Source organism: Grus americana, chromosome Z, assembly GCF_028858705.1.
Source record: "Grus americana isolate bGruAme1 chromosome Z, bGruAme1.mat, whole genome shotgun sequence".
In the NCBI taxonomy this organism is placed as follows: domain Eukaryota; kingdom Metazoa; phylum Chordata; class Aves; order Gruiformes; family Gruidae; genus Grus; species Grus americana.
Window position 1 is genome coordinate 81,065,973 of NC_072891.1, and position 16,660 is coordinate 81,082,632.

The 16,660-nt window shown below is 41.3% G+C and overlaps 1 protein-coding gene across 4 annotated transcripts in view; it reads right to left on the reverse strand.

Annotated features, from left to right (window-relative positions):
* HAPLN1 (hyaluronan and proteoglycan link protein 1) overlaps positions 1–16,660 on the reverse strand; it is a 70,616-nt gene that overhangs the window by 34,653 nt on the left and 19,303 nt on the right. The window lies entirely within an intron of this gene.

A 16,660-nucleotide genomic window follows, 5' to 3' on the forward strand; every position in this document is an offset into this window, starting at 1 on the left:
TCATTTCTACCTAGAATGCTGACGCACTAACTTAGTGTGCCAGGTAGGGTCTCTGCAGTCAGCAGAGCTGAGCGCTGCAGGGAAAATCTCTGCCAGCCTCTGAGTAGTAATTAGGCAAATGAAGACCTGAAATAGAAAAGGAGGCATAAAATACAAGAGGTTTTATGTAAAGGCTGCTGTGTGTTTTATAGCTATGATTTTTATGACCGTGATTTCTTGAAATAAAAGATGGCTATTTCCCAACTTCGCCTTGCAAGAGACTAGGATTTTTCCCCCCAATCATCAGTGGCAGCATTATTAATATGCTTTCTCTCTAATGCAGAGAGAAAATTATTTTTCCCCTTTTTCTCTATCAGAGCTAGAAACACATCAAAGTTGGAGGGTACTCTCGGTCAGAACCTGGGTCAAGGTCTGAGCTTTGCAAAAAGCCCCTGTCTCTAAATAGACTCAAAGACCTATGTGTTTCAAGCCTAGATCCAAATATTGTAATCCTAACCAACCTCTATTACAGACTAAAATGCAGAAATTCTATTGCCATTTTTTTTATAACAGAACATGCATTTTACTTGCCTGCCCTTCCATTTCTTCAAAGCCACTTTGGGTGGGAGTTCAAAGCCAATTCAGCATTCCTTACTCCTTACTGTGGAGTGACTAGAGGTAGGACAAGTGCTCGCTGCTCACTGTTTTCCAGGTGGTCCACGCTCAGTAACTCAAGACTCCCCAGCCACTCCCTCTTTCCTGGAAAGCTTGGCAGGCTGATGACCTCCGTTCCAGAAAGCAAGGACAGATGTGGCTCCACCTAGAGCACATCGGTCTGAGCCTGGGCTGACCGGAGGGGTCACACAAGTGCAGCAGGGTGTTCCTCCTGCACAAGGGGACGGCTGGCCTGTCTGCTTGAGAGAGCAGGGCACGCTTGTGTAAAACCACACTGCTCTTGCCCTCACAAATCCGAGACCAGGCACCCAATGTATTTCCTCTAAGAGCGGTACACGCTTCAGGTTTCGGGTTAGAGTTTTTTGGCTGTTGGCTAACAACAGACAATTCTTTTTTTTCATTGGTGGGGAAGAGTATTATTGATTTAGAATTTGGTTAACAAAGAAGCTTTGATTTTGAAGGCAAATTTTATGGGGGTATTCCCAACTCAATCTGCAGCTTGGAGCCTATGCTGGATGCAAAACCTCCTGGATCCAGTGAGTGGGGAAAAGCCCATAGGGGCTCTACAGACCTGCTCTGGGAGCGCCTTAGCTGCTCGTTAGCACTTTGCCTCTGCCTCTTGCCACAAACCTGCTCTTCTCCATGGCACTAGTGAAAAGAAACAGCCATATAGCCAGATGACAGATAGTACTACCATTTTGGGGACAGCATCCCCATCTCCATAAAACTCCGTGTGCACAGGGGCTGGTGGTCTGTTGTGGAACAAGAAAGATTTACCTTCTGGTTACGTCGATGGAGAACTCCACACCTGTCCCCCTTCCTTGTCAAGGTCTAACTAGTATGATAGGGGAAAAGTCCTCCATGTAACATCATCAGGTGATGATTCTCATAACAACTAGTTTCAGGATTAACCGGAGGGGGCAAATATCATGTTACTCTATAGAGTTTATGTGATAGCATCACACAAGCAGGATGACAGGCAGGTCAGCGATGACCTGGAGATCTACCCTTCCTTCTCCTCAATTTCCTGGATGCAGCTGAACAATTTAATATGTCACATGCCACTGACATGGTACGAAATCAACCTTACAGCTACAGATCAACATGTTTTAGGAGGGGTACGCCCAAGGTAGTGGTACTTTAGCTTTATTAACAGGCAAAGTTTACAGTGAATGGGTTTCTGGTTTCCTGTAATTGCCACAGGCAGAAAGGACAGCCTAACATGTTTATTGTGTGTGCTGGAGCCCCCACACAAATAACACGTGTGTGCACATCTGTGTTCTCTTTGATTCTGGTAATGTTCATCTGCACTGCTAAGGTGTGTTTGTCAGCCTGCACAAAGCTAGTGAGAACTAAAAGACTGTTTCCCAGGGGAGCAAATGCCTGGTCAATGTTCTAGAAAATGCATCCATTGTGTATCTTTGCTTAGGTCACCAGATGCTTCATACTGGAGGTCAATCAACTGAGAGTAAAGTTTTAGCTGGGCAGAAGCATCCCATTGGAGGCCATTCCAACCCTCCATATAAGTCTGATCAGCTTTAAGGCTGCTTCCTTTTATTACCATGTATAGCAACAGCTGAGAAAATGTGGGTATCTGAAATCAAGAATACCCTGACCTTGTAATTCTCTCCTCCTGGGATTCCCCGTGTTGGGAGAGGTGGGCATCGAGCCAGAGCAGTGCACAGCGACGTTACCAGGCCAAGAATCTGACCTCTGGTGTTTTGTAGGTTATCCAAAAAGCAATTAGCCGGAGGAATTCACATCCTCAACTCTAGCCAAAGCAATGGAATTCAGACTCCATTTCTGCAGCAGCCTAGGAAGACCTCAGGGGACAAATGATAGGTGTGAATGTTTTCATATTAAAATTAATAAAATCTTGGCTGGAAGGAAGTGAATTTTCGGTAAGAAATGGTAATGATTAGTCATACTCAAGAAATTCGCAGTGGTTTCAATTACTGCAGTTTATGAATCTGCTATCTCCCTGGATAGGGACACAAAGAAGCTGAAAAGTAGTTTTTACAGAGAGACCTCAAGGCTCAGGGAAGTGGGCAAGGTGACTATACATTCAGTTTTTAAATTCTCAAGAAGTGTTCATTCTTAGATAAAATTTGAAATTCTGATATTAATCACTATTTTGTCATACTTACCCAGCCATAATTCATCTACTACGTGCAAATCTAAAAGGCTACAAAGCACCAATGTTTGCATTTTAATATAATATTCTGAAAATTAACAGAATGCCTCCAAGTAATTCAACTGCACAAGTAACAAGCATTTCTCTGAAGGCCAGAGTACTGAAAAATAATCTCTGATTTTAATAAAATAACATATTTATTTACTGCTTTCTAGCTACAGAACAGGAGAGTGTCCACTGTGTGAGGACAAAGGTCCATCTAGCTCGACAGTTGTTAAAAGCCTGGAGAATGCCATTGTTCATAGGAGTTAATTTTTGTCTTATATTAAGACATTATTATGTCCTATATCAAACGTTTGTTTCCCTGAGAAGAAAGACCTGTGGAAGCCTGTACTCACAATGGCTTAAGAGCATATGGTAATACAACCACCAGCTACGATCCAGATGCTGACATTGTCATCCTAGTAAGATAGGTGCTTGAACTAGATTTTACCTAACTCATGCAAAAAAATCTAGTTGCTTTTGTGGAAGCATCTCTGCTGCTTGAGATCTTGCAGGAATGTGATTCCCTCACAGCTGCCCACGTATCCACAGGACCCTCAGAGAAGAGGGTATTGCAACAACACATTATGCCATCTTCTCATGTGTGTAACTTCATGGTGCAAAGGTTTAGGAGGAGAGAAGGACAAAAGCAGATATCTGTGGAAGAAAGAGTTGAGGTACCAGTGCACGGGGACAGTGAGAAAACCAGCCTAGGGCAGACACAAAGCACTTTTTCATAAAAGGCTCCATCCTTCTGTGGAGTTTCCTATATTTAATATAGTGAGACCCAGCAAGTAAAGGCAGTAATCAATGATATCTAAACCAGGTAACAGCATCAGTAAAATCAGTCTCAATAATTTAGGACTGAAATAGCCCCCAAAACTGTCCAGGCGTGGACACCTAATTTAGTGTGTCTATATGTAAAATGTTTACATTTCACTTAGGAGTCCAAGCTATTCTTACAGTCATTTTATACCTAGCCAGTGTGGTCAGTGGAAGGTAGATGTGTGTTTAGTTGACCAGGGATGCCTTTTGTCTATTCACTTTTTTCTTTGAGTAACTTCCTCTATCCGCAGCGTGACCTCTATACAGAAGTGGGAATTGTGGGCTTGAATCTTGCACACTGATGTGGAGGGCACACCGTGCATGGTCCTCCTTGACTGAATGATCTAACATGAGGCTGTTTTGCAAACAAGGTACAGATGCAAATTCATTTAGTCAAGGACTCATCATTCAGTATTAAAGGGACAGCAATGGACGGAGGTGCCTGAAGTGCAGATCTGACTCAGGGGCTCCTTACAAATGGAGATTCAGAGTCCCTCTTGTAATTAGCATTTCTTCTGGCTAGCTCTAGACAGCTTCCCACTCAGCATGGTAAGCAACACTTTAAGAAACAAATACTCATCTCTCTACTGACTGCAGAAAGAGGGTGAGTATTCTGACTCATCCTGGTAGCACTGACACACTTGTTTTAGATGTCCTGATGCCAAAAGTGGGCATCTAAAGCAGGCAACAGCAAAGTCAATCTTACTCTTGAAGGGCACCTTGCTTCTTATAAGTATTTAGAGTTATAAGTATTTAGAGTTATTAGTATTTAGAGTCCTTCAAAGACCTTTCATTCTCCAAAGGCAACAGTAAAATACTCATTTCCAGCTACAGACTTAAGACCTCAGCTAATAAAATCAAATGAAAATCCACTTCTTGCCCTGATATGCCCTTACACCATCTAGTCTTGATTCTACTTTTCACTTGTCTTGCTAAGAAGACAGGTTCTTCTCAGTGAAAAAGTGCCAATGCCGTAGCAAAAAGAAAGTAAGTTGATGGCATAAGAATTATAATGTTGTATTAGAATGACTTAGGGCAAGCTTTCCAAGACCTCCTCCCATGCTACTTCATTAGTTAGGGCAATTTGGAAATTTCTGAGACTGTGTGAGTCTTGGGGCCATCTAAAGTGCCAGATGGTCAATATCTGGAGAACAGGTTGTCATAGTAGTTCCCCAACCATAGGCAGAACAGTTCAGTGGAAAAGCAGCATGACCATTCAAAGACATCTGGAATTCCCTGTAGTCTATTAATTCCCTGGGAAGAATGCTGATAAATTGCTTGCAGGGAGTAAGAAAATATCTTTACCATCTTCGAAGTATCTGCCTTGTGTTAGATATTAAATTTATTCCAGATACACAGGGTAACAATGGTAACAATACTTTTGACATTATTCATAGAGTATAGCCAAGGTCATGCTGTCTGGCTTTATGACTAGAAGTTAGAAAATTTGGTACTCTCGGTTTAAGGCAAACAGGAATAAGGGAAATGTGCTGCAGTTAAGATCTATCATTGATAGAATACTGGTCACTAAGTGCTTTGAGTAGTTTTCTTGTTCTTTATAACGGACTGTATAATAAAACCTTTAGTTCAGAAATCTGGATGTTTTTGCTTGAGGTATGGCAATGGCTGTTGATAGTACATAGCAGATCCACTTGTTTGCAGTTCCTTTCTTTAGAGAAAGTACTTGCTGCAATCTCCATGTAACAGTGGTCTTCAAAGAATTTCTGCAATCCAGGTCAAGAGCTGGCTCTCCAGCCAGCTTGTGCTTGTATTCTGACATCTTCTTCATCAAAAAGGCTCTTTCAGCCTGAAGCATGCAAGCCTGGAGGTCACTGGAGGTCAGCAAGGAAACTTGATCTCTCTCCCTCGTTTTTTTTGCCTCTTGGTCATATTTACAAAGTTAACTTTTCATCAGGCCCTCACTGCTTCCCAGGTCCCCTCCTATTACCTACACCTCTTCTTCAAGGTGCTTTCTTGGTTGCAGCTGTATTTCCCAGTTGCCTGCGTAACTTCTGCAAGGCCCTTTACTTTGGGAAGGTCTGCCACAGTTTTTTCAGCTGTTCTAACTTTCACCCCATTGATGCTTCCAGTTCTGCCAGTTCTCTTTTGGATGCTTGGATTTTTATGGGGGCATGAATGACTTCAGTTTCTAGTGCTCTGTTCTCCTACCAAAGGCAAATGAAAGCTAGATGCCTATCTTCTTCAGGTCATTAAAAAAACCTCATATATGACATATCATTAGACAGGTTCTTACAAGGTTCTTATTTTGATCTGTTTATAATACTAAATAATAATAATAATATGATTATATTATTAATTATTATTATAATTGCTGTCTCTGGGAATTTGCCTCTCTGTATCTAAACTTGCAGTGCTAGATTTCATGCTATAAAGTGAAGGTTTAGTCCAATCCATGGACCATTTCTAAGCAGTCGGACAGAATTGAGGAGGTTTTTGTGTACAGTGAAAAGGTAAAGAATTTTACTTAAAGTTCATTCAAGTGAGTGGACATTGTGACATTTAATTAGTTAGCATTACATTGGGACATTTGAGTAGGGAGACTTTAGGACTTTTAGTTCCCATTGGTAATCTTCAGGTTACTGAGCATCAAAGCAGCACTGCGATCTGTTGCCTGGCCACTAAGCTCTGCCAGGTACAGGACCCAGGATGGCAAGAAACATGTTTTCTAAATACTAGTCTCATCTCATAGTGTTCTGTGGTGAATGGCTGCTCATCCATCCTACAACCCATGCCATGTGTTTCCCAAGAGTCCTCCTGTGTGGTTTCAGCCAGCTAAAAAATGCTGATGTTTTGAAGCAGACTAGAAGATGTATTTACAAGACATAAGTCTTCTCCAGTTTCCGCCAAGTACAAGTGTAAATTTGGTGGAAAAACTGCTATTACACATTAAAAAAAAAACAAGCCCCGAACATGACTCACCCATAAGGACAAAGAAAAGAAGGAAGTTTCCTTTCGGGAAATATGGCAAAAAGGAATGAAATCGAGAGAAGCCAGAAAAATCACATATTGATACTGTATGCAGAAATTCTGTGTCATTGTAGACAGCAGCTTTCTAAACTCATTCAAGCTTTTTATTAAGTCACTTGCGCTAAATGATCTAATCACAACTTAAAACTTAGTTTTATAATTTTGCTTAGGAAATATTGTGAATGTTATTGGAATTATAAAGTCAGGAAATACTCCATGTAATGACAATACCTTGAGATATGCAAATAGGCCAGATCCTATCTGTTTTACCTCAAGGAGGTGCAAACCCTTATTCTGTCCCACATTTAATTCAATGGAGTTCTCATTCCTTTTCCCCACCTAAGCTGACTGTACCAGCAACATAAAAGTAAAAAATAAAAACATTAACAGTGCTTTCACATCCTTGAAGGATCCCACTATGTGAGAGAACAGATGCACTGCCAGACTTACTGAGGAGGAGCCTGGTGCCAGCCTGCTGTAAGGAATTACTAGCAGTATACCATTTTTGGCATGGATCCTGGTGCAAGGCATAAAACAAGACTCCTCGTCCAGCCAACCATGAGTGCTTAGTCCTGTCCTCCCTCTTTTTTTGTGGTCTGAGAATTGCACTGTCTGCACTCTCAATGTCATTCAGAATGACTTTAACAAGCCACTCAGTTTCCTAAAGAAATATTAACAGTGATATAATGTTCTGCATATCTTTTAAATTGCTGTTACACAATGCCAGTGTACGTCCCCATTGAGTCATTGCTTATTAGAAGGTAAACACTATAGTTTTACAACAGCACTGTTTTCATCAAGCATCTGCTTCTTACTGCAATGATACATAAGTTTTCTTTGGGTATTTGGTCACAAAGAAGTAGCTGTGGGTGCAGTCAGATCAAAGCCATAAGGGGATCACTTGTAAAAGCACAATTCTTTCAACAATTTTTTAATTGAATTAATCAGCAATCAATGACAAAACATACTTTCTACTGAGATGAGTTGTTCTAAAGAGGAGGAAGGTCTAGAGGTTAGGGCATGAGTTCAGACTTTGTGGAAGATGAGTTTAACTCTGCCCTCTCTACCCTTCACGTGGGACCCTGGGGGGTGTGGAAGTGGTGGGGAGGATTAGTTTTTGTTATCTTAGCTCACTATCTGTGACACAGCCTAACAGTATTTTCCACTGCTCAGTGGGTATTGTGGAAGTGAATATATTTACAGTTAGAAGGACCTCTCACATTGCTGCAATGAAACATATCAGTATGTAGAACAGAAGGGGACTTCGTTGTAAGGGGACCACTTACAACCACTACACACTTGCATATGCTGAAGCACCGTGTGATAGCTGACCATATGTATACATGCAGACAAACATGCAGATGTCTACTTGTGCCAACTCTCCCCCTGCTTTTCTTAAATGTCTTTTCATTGCAATATCTTAAGCCTGAGACTACCAGAAAGCATGAGTCATATGACTGTTTAGTTAACTTCTTGTTAGTTAAATTCTATTGAAAACAAATAATAAACATTTTTAAGATTGTGCATGTTTGGAAGACAATTTATCTAAATAAAGGCAACACTTTCAAACTTTATTGCTAAACAGTGTCACCTCAGTATTATGTATACACTTTTTCTTTTGTTTTGGTTTACAAAACAACCAACAATAGCGAGAATACCACAAATTCAAACTATGGTCTGAAAGCTACTTTTTATTTTGAGTCAAAGAAGTGCATGACTCAATTAGTTATTAAAAATATTCTTTGTTGGTTTACAGCAATGATAACAGAGACCTGCACAGACGTCCTTGGTCAATCAGATGTGAGAAAGATGACAAAAATCAGTCTTTATTCAAAGGTCCAGACTCCACATATCTACTTGCTGCAGATATTGGCAAATAGTGATTGCAGTTCTGCACTTTGAACTAAGTGAGTTCACAGCAACTCTAGAAAGAAATAGGAAAAGAATTTATTGAATTCAATAGGAAAATATAATAATTTGGAAAATAAAGATGTAAACTGACAGTCCTGAAGAAATACATCTGGGAAGCTGGAATGGTTCTTTGTGATGAGTGAACAGTAAATGTTGTGCCAGCAAAGGAGAAAAGCTTTGCTACAGGTATATCACACCAGACCAGTTCTCTGTCTAGGTAAGAACTTGATCCAATTATGCTACCTGGTTTCCAGGAAAGCACCAAAACAGTGGCTGTGACTCAACACGGGAAATTATTATTTAGGATAGAGAAGGAAGAGACTAGTATATGGAGGCAAAGAATTTGAAAAAAGGTAGATGATATTATAGTTGTGCTAAACCCCAAAATTTTGCTACAGGGCATCAGCAGATGAGTTCAAGGAGTAACCTCAGGACCAGATATTTCACATGGAGTATTTTAATTGATGAGCTGGCACGGAAAGTAGATACATACTAGTTTAAACTGTGGATGAAAAAATGTCAAAGGCATTGTTTGTATGGAGCAGAACCAGCATGTGGCAGTGGACTAAGTGGATGGTTAGCTAGATGGCCTAGTGCTGCCATAGAAATTGGAAGTTTTGGCAACGGAGCTGCCAGGGGGCATCACAGAGCTGGACTGTCCACTTTGTCTCACCATTGCCTCGACAATCTCTTTTCCAAGTCCACACCACTGGCAACACTTTCAGACATATTGCCTGCATCCCTGGTCCTGTGGGATTAGGAGGTAGTAACTTGCAGGTAAGCAGACATGCAGGCAAGGGTTTATTGGGGCAATCAGAGGAAAGGAAAACCTGTTTTATAAAAAGGAGACCAAAAAAGCTTGTCTTAGTCTGGCAAAACACAGCTGAGCAAGGATATAATTGCTCTCTATAAATATGTCACAGAGTAAATGCCAGAGAAGAAAAAGAACATTTCAGTTAAAATTTAGGAACAGAACAAGTGGGGCCATAAATAAGTTTAAACTGGAAATTAAATGATTTTAAGCTGTAGAAAAACATCACAGTCTTCCTAAGGACATTTTAGCAGGGAAGAAAGAAACACAGCTAGTTTTAAATCAGAACTTTCTTGCTCTATGAAAAACTGCCTGGGATAAAGTGGAACGTGGATAGAAGACGACTAGGTTATGACACAGGGGATCCCTTTTGTTTGTTCTTGTATACCCAACTTTTGGCAAAGTCCTCAATTTAAGTAGGTTAATCAATTCCTATTTCAAGTAGAAATTTTTTTTCCTTTTATGACAGGTCTAAACTCTCCTGGCTACTGCTATTAATGATATGATCCAATATATTCAGATGCTCCATATACAGCTACAAACACGCCCTCAGTAATATGCAGTGCCAGCAGTGAAGCACCTTTCTCATCACTGGGACTTCTTAAAGCAGCTTTTAATATTGTGACTTGGTATCTGACTCCTGTAATTTACTAAGTAGACTCTGTGCTTTACTTAACAACACTGTTGTCTCCGATACAGATCATTAAATATCTGCAAATGAAATGGAGATGCATGTGGCTGGCTTAATGGCCTGACTTTTGCAATGCTCAGTCAGACGGAAGGTTTGGCTCTGTCTGCTGCAGTGGTTATGTGCAAAACATGAAGACGACGGCTCTTCTGTTCTAGAGATGTGGCAGGGCAATGCAACTTTTTGCCAATGCATTTTAGTTATGGTGCTTTTGAGATTTAGGATGATGTAAACATAAAGGAAAATGGTAGTTTCATTATCACTCTGGACCGCTAAGATAAATGACTCTGGATATTGAGAAAATAAAAGATAATTTCATCACATACTTGTAAATCAAAGACGTTACATGAAAAAGAATACAGGAGCTCCTCCAAACACACTATCCTGGTTTAACATTCTCATAAGGAAATAATGCAATGGTTTGAGTAAATTTCAAAATTTATAGAATTAAGATTAACTAAATAATTTGCAACTGTTTGATAAAATCATAATGCAGAACATATCATGGTAAATAAAACTCCTAAGTTGTGTAAGCAAAACAGCTTGCAGAGTATGCAGTTTAGTGCACCTAGTACAAGAACAAAAGTACATCATATTTTAGATTCAGGCATACTCAGAAGTAGGAAGACATGACTGAAGAACCTATATCCAGGAAACACCTACATTCTGCATTACAAAATTAAGTATCATATAAACATATATTAAGAAAAAGAACATGTGGAGAGCCACAGACAGCACAGAGTTGAGTTTCATATACACAAAGATAAGGAATGTGAGAACAAAAGCCTAAGGATGGGTTTTAATTTGTTGAGATATGACAGGAAACAGAAGACATTTAAAAAACCCAAAAACCCACAAACAAACCAAAAACATGTCATTGTTAATTGAACCGTTCTGACATTTATTTTGGTTGCCAGCAATACCTGCTGGCTTCAGGTAAAGTAAACCTGTGCAGATTTCAGAAAAAAATCCATAGACTGTACAGCAGATTTTCTTGACAATCTCTGAATTGGAAAACTCAGTTAACAGGAAATTGTATTGATTTGGATTATGCCAGACAAGACCATATCCTTGCTTAGTCAACAAAAAGAATACCCACAACACTGGTAGGCTGAAAATGAATGGGGTTTCGAAGATACGTAAGTAGGATATCCAGTTTAAATAAATGGCAGACACATAGGATTCACATACTTTTTGCAAGTGCCAGTCAACCAAGCTAATTACAGGGATCAGCATTTCTACAGTGATCCAGAATAAATCAAGGCTTTTGTTTGTGCTTTAACGACCTCAGGATTATGCAGGCTGTTTCAACTTCACAGACATAATTCCCAGTTCAAGGCTTTGAACACCCTCCAACCAGTGCTACCCAATCCACATCCCCACATCTGAAGTGAAGCTGTGCTTGTGAGGCAGGGTTTGTCACACTGTGAAGGACGGCGGGAATCCTAGGAACAGTCATATGCTACAGATAGTGATCTCTTACAGAGATGTTGGAAACAGGAGCTAGAGAAGGTCTGCACTATTCCTGCCCTTTTTTGGGAATATATATTCTTTCCTTAAGTCATTACTGGACACTGGGCAAGGTTGACTTTTGTCTAGACACAGTATAGCCCTTCTCACGCTCTTTTTTTTCAGTTGCCAAAGCTTCATTGGTACTTTCATGCCAAGTACCTGTCCCAGAGACTAGAGTGACAAACTGCATGTGAGGACAACAGGAAAACATTGCAAACAGTGTTGTTGAAACTGTGGCCTGGGGTGAAGAACTGAAAAGCAATGGAAACAATGCAGTACTCCTTCCAAAACTGTCTGAGCGGAGATTCCCTGCTACAAAGTGCTGCTAGTGCAAAAAAGATTGGTTTTCCCTTTGGTGTGCTAATGGCAGGTGTTGCTGCCGCTAGCTTCCATTGCCCCGCAGGGAAGAGGAAAACACAGGAGGATCTACTAAGGATTGCCCTGCAAAGTTGGTATTTCTGCTCATTTCTTCTTAGATGCTCCACAGTCTGTGCTATGGAATAATTGTAATTTTTGTCCATACGACATGTAACACCACCTACCTCAAATACTCATCAGACCATGAGAGATCTGTGCCAAGCATCAGCAAGTTTTACCATTTCCTTGTTGCTTTTAGAAGTTAGGGTTGTGATTTTCAGCTAATACCATAAATTATCAAATAAGCTGAGATACTGGCTTCTGCTTAAGCCAGCTTTCATTTCAGTGAGTTGTAGAAATTTCCCAAACTACATAAACTGCAGAGCACACAGAGCATGGGTCACTGCCCTCGGATCTCTCACTTACCAGTAGTTTCAATCTTGTAGGGTCAGCTCAGTTTCATTTTCTTCTCAGAGGCCAAATGCTCAGAGTCACTTGCATCCAAATATCAGGGTTCACAGTCTAAATGGCATTCTCTAGGCTGTTTTACCAGGGCAGGGTTTTTAAAGAGTCAAATAGCAAGGGTTAAAAAAAAAGACCCAAACCTATCCTTGTGAAGACCTCCATAAACTAACCCTAGCAGAGCTCCACCTCCCAGCCTGAGGGCTGCCAAACAAGAGACTGGGAGCTGTGCTAATCCCTAATTAAGTTTAATCTACACCAGAAATGGTTTGTAGATTAAGCTACCTAGGTACAGCAATGCTGACAGGTCAGTCCTAATGTAGGCATAGTTATAAGAGAAAAAAAAAGCCTCCAAGAGCATAATTGATAGCAGTTGGTGATCAAAGTAAGCTGTATTACAGAAAGCCCAGGTTTATTACATTTGCTCAACTGCACCAATGGTACATGACGCAGTGGACAAGTGACCTGTGGAGCAGCTACAGACCCTGAGTCCTACTCTCCTGTGCCTATGGCTGCCTCACAGAAAGCCTATGGTTTGCATCCTTGAGCCAGCCCAGCAACTTGCCCCTGTTTTGGCCAAGATGGGGTATCTGCTGCTGCAGTAGCTGCTACTGCTGTGAACTGGAGGGCAGGTCCTCTGCCTGAGCCACAACAAGAAAAAAAGGTGAAACCCATCTTAGGTCCCGCATTGTACATATACAATGCTACACACATATATAGACATATTTATATATGTTTATATATGTATATGTACATGTATATGTATGTATGGATGGATAACCATTTAAACTTTGGCTGTTGAACTCACTGTGATAATGCACGATATGCTCTTGGCTGACATGACTGCATCAATAAAAGCTGGGAAGATAAGCCAGCATGCAAGAATTTTGTCATCCTCTCTCTAGAGATGTCTGCGTGAGACAAGGAGAAAAATTACTAAACACAAAATCTGCAATAAAATAATTTGTCTCTCTTTTTTACTCTTGAAGCATCAAGACACATTATTACCTGCTCTGACAAAAGAATGACTACTTATGCAGTTATTATGGATCCCAGACAGAAAGTGAGTATTTATTCATGAACTATTATCTTGCTGTTCTCTGGGACTGGAAACTCACAGGATGGACTTGAGCAGGTCCCAGATGCAATCTTCACACCCACCCCTCCTTCATCCTTGTGTAATGGGTAATCTGTTTCTAAAATGGGTTACTCATGTACAATTGCTATTTTAAAATTCTTACAGGGACTGACTGTACATCCAATGAGAGAAGTGTGGTGGGTTGACCCTGGCTAGAGGCCAGGTGCCTACCAGAGCCGCTCTCTCACTCCCCTCATTCACTAAACAGGGGAGAAAAGGCATAACGAAATGCTTGTAGGTCGAGATAAGGACAGGGAGAGATCACTCACTAATTGTTGTCACAAGCAAAACAGACCGAACTTAGAGAGGGAATTCATCTGATTTATCACTAGGCAAAACAGAGTAGAGCAATGAGAAAATAAAATCAACTCTTAAAACACCTCCCCCCACCCCTCCCATCTTCCCGGGCTCAACTTCACTCCCGGCTTCAACCTTCCCCCCTCCCAGCGGCACAGGGGGACGGGGAGTGGGGGTTACGGTCAGTTCATCTCACGGTGTTTCTGCCGCTTCTTCATCCTCAGGGGGAGGACTCCTCTCATCGTTCCCCTGCTCCAGCATGGAGTCCCTCTCACGGGGTGCAGACCTTCAGGAGCAAACTGCTCCAGCGTGGGTCCCCCACGGGGTCACAAGTCCTGCCAGCAAATCTGCCCTGGCGTGGGCTCCCCTCTTCACGGGTCCACCGGTCTGGCCTGGAACTTGCTCCAGCGTGGGCTTCCCACGGGCCGCAGCCTCCTTCAGGTGCCTCCACCTGCTCCGGCGTGGGGTCCTCCACGGGCTGCAGGTGGAATCGCTACACCCCCTCATCCTTCCTCCATGGGCTGCAGGGGGACAGCCTGCTTCACCATGGTCTTCACCACGGGCTGCAGGGGGATCTCTGCTCCGGCGCCTGGAGCTCCTCCTCCCCCTCCATCTGCACTGACCTTGGTGTCTGCAGAGTTTCTTACATCTTCTCACTCCTCTCTCCGGCTGCAAAAGCTCTCCGTCTCTAAGTGTTTTTCTTCTTCTTAAATATGTTATCACAGAGGTGCTGATGGGGTCGGCCTTGGCCAGCGGCGGGCCCGTCTTAGAGCCGGCTGGCATTGGCTCTGTCAGACACAGGGGGAGCTTCTAGCAGCTTCTCACAGAAGCCACCCCTGTAGCCCCCCCGTTACCAAAACCTTGCCACGCAAACCCAACACAGAAGAGTTTGTAATGTTGTGGGCCATAGCTAGTACTATAGCAAAAACTAGTACAGAAAATGTCACTGAAATTAGCAAATGAGTAAAACCCATGGTTTAATTGGCTGACACATGATAACAATCTTACAAAATACCTTTGTCTTTTGGTCAATTTGCAAAATGGATACCATTTTAAAAGTACTTTCATAAGCCTCAAAATGCAATAATCTGAAAAGCTTAAATATAATAAATGAGCTTTTTAGTAATCTAGTCTCACTGGAATAACACAGTAGAAATCTATTTCTAAAAAATCAGGTCATTGCTTGAATTAAATCTGACATAGACATAAAAGCATGCATATAAAGCCTGCTTTTAATGAAGAACAACTTTGCACCTCCAACATGCCACTAAAAGATTACACTACATAGAATTAGTGCCTTTGAACCCTGCTGTTTTCATGTGAAATTTACATGACACATCTTTTGAGGTATAGTCATGGATTTGTTTTATATAAATGTAGAGTAAGGACCATTTTCCTTGCACTTCTAGACTAACTTGCAGCATTTAGCTTTGATCTTTGTTGGTGTCAAGATGGAACAATTCCTGCTGTTAGATACCAGAGGCATTTTACTCTCAGGGAGTCACAGCATCTCAGATGTGCTGTGGGGAAAAACAAAGAAATGTGATACTTTCTCTTCTATGGGAAGGGCAGAGCAATTGCAGTGACAAAACAAGGGTTGTCCAAGAATGTGGGTGTGGAGCTGGGGGAGAGGAGAGGAACACTTTTTAGCTGAGCATCTGTAGGTGTGCTTTACATGGGTTACCCAAGGGAAGACGGCCCTTCCTCAGCTGTAATGCAGCTCTAAAGGCAGAAGTGCTAAGCAGATTGTAGTCTAGATTTGGGCAGGAAGCGCAAAGGTACGACTGCAGGTAGGATTGTGGCTTCCCTGCTGAAACGAGAGGGGGAACAGGAGAGAAGACTGAGACAAGTCTAACACTCATACCCACAAATCATCAATCGACATACCATTCTCCATAAAGCAGAAGGTGGTTGCAACAGATCACATCTCTGGGGAGCAGAGTGAGAGCAAGAGGAGAATACCTAAGTCAGAGAAAGAACTGAGAATGTGCTGTGGCTGTGCACCGTTCCTTACAGTTACTGTGTGAGTTAGTGGGTGACCTCTATTTTACAACTGGGACATCAAAGGCTATAAAGCCAGATGCTATTTAAAAGCTGAGAAATTCCCTTCATTTTTACTATAAAAGGACTGGTACACATATTTTATGAAGGATTTCAAATTGGTCATAAGACAAGAAAAAAAAAAGCCTTCAGCACTAGTCCTCTACTACAAACACCTCTGTTTAAATGTCTCAAATTAGATTTTGTTGGAAAAAAGATACTGGCACACTCATAACCCGACATACTTTCCATTATAAATTCATTTCTAGTGTAAACTCTGAACGTACAAGCTATAAATAGCACCTTGACTATAACATAGACTTTCATTGTGTGCTCTGAATTCAGAAACAATATTTGGACTTTAGCTGGTTTCTTTCTTTATAATTCTTCATCACTTCTACCATTTATTTACTATTTATTTACCTTTTAATAAAATTTTTTAAGAAACTTTTTCCATAATATTATTCAGACAGGAAATAAAAGAGGTATTTGCAGTGAAAGGCCTCGCACTTGCTGCTCGGTGAGCAATACAGTGCAGTTCCTTGCTGTGCCATGGCATAAAAAGCAGTAAATCCCAGGAAGAAAGAACATCCAGGACTATGGTCCAGTATCTTTTGATTTAATATCCAACCTCTCTGTGCTTACTTCAAACTTTTGTGACTGTTAAGCATCCCCACTTTGTCAGTCAATTGTGATTTTATCCAAAGTATTTTTTTTTACCTTTCCTCAGAAGCCTTCTTTACCTTCATGAAAAGTTTTAACTTTTTTCCACTGTCTTGCCACCTGCATGTTCACCCCCAG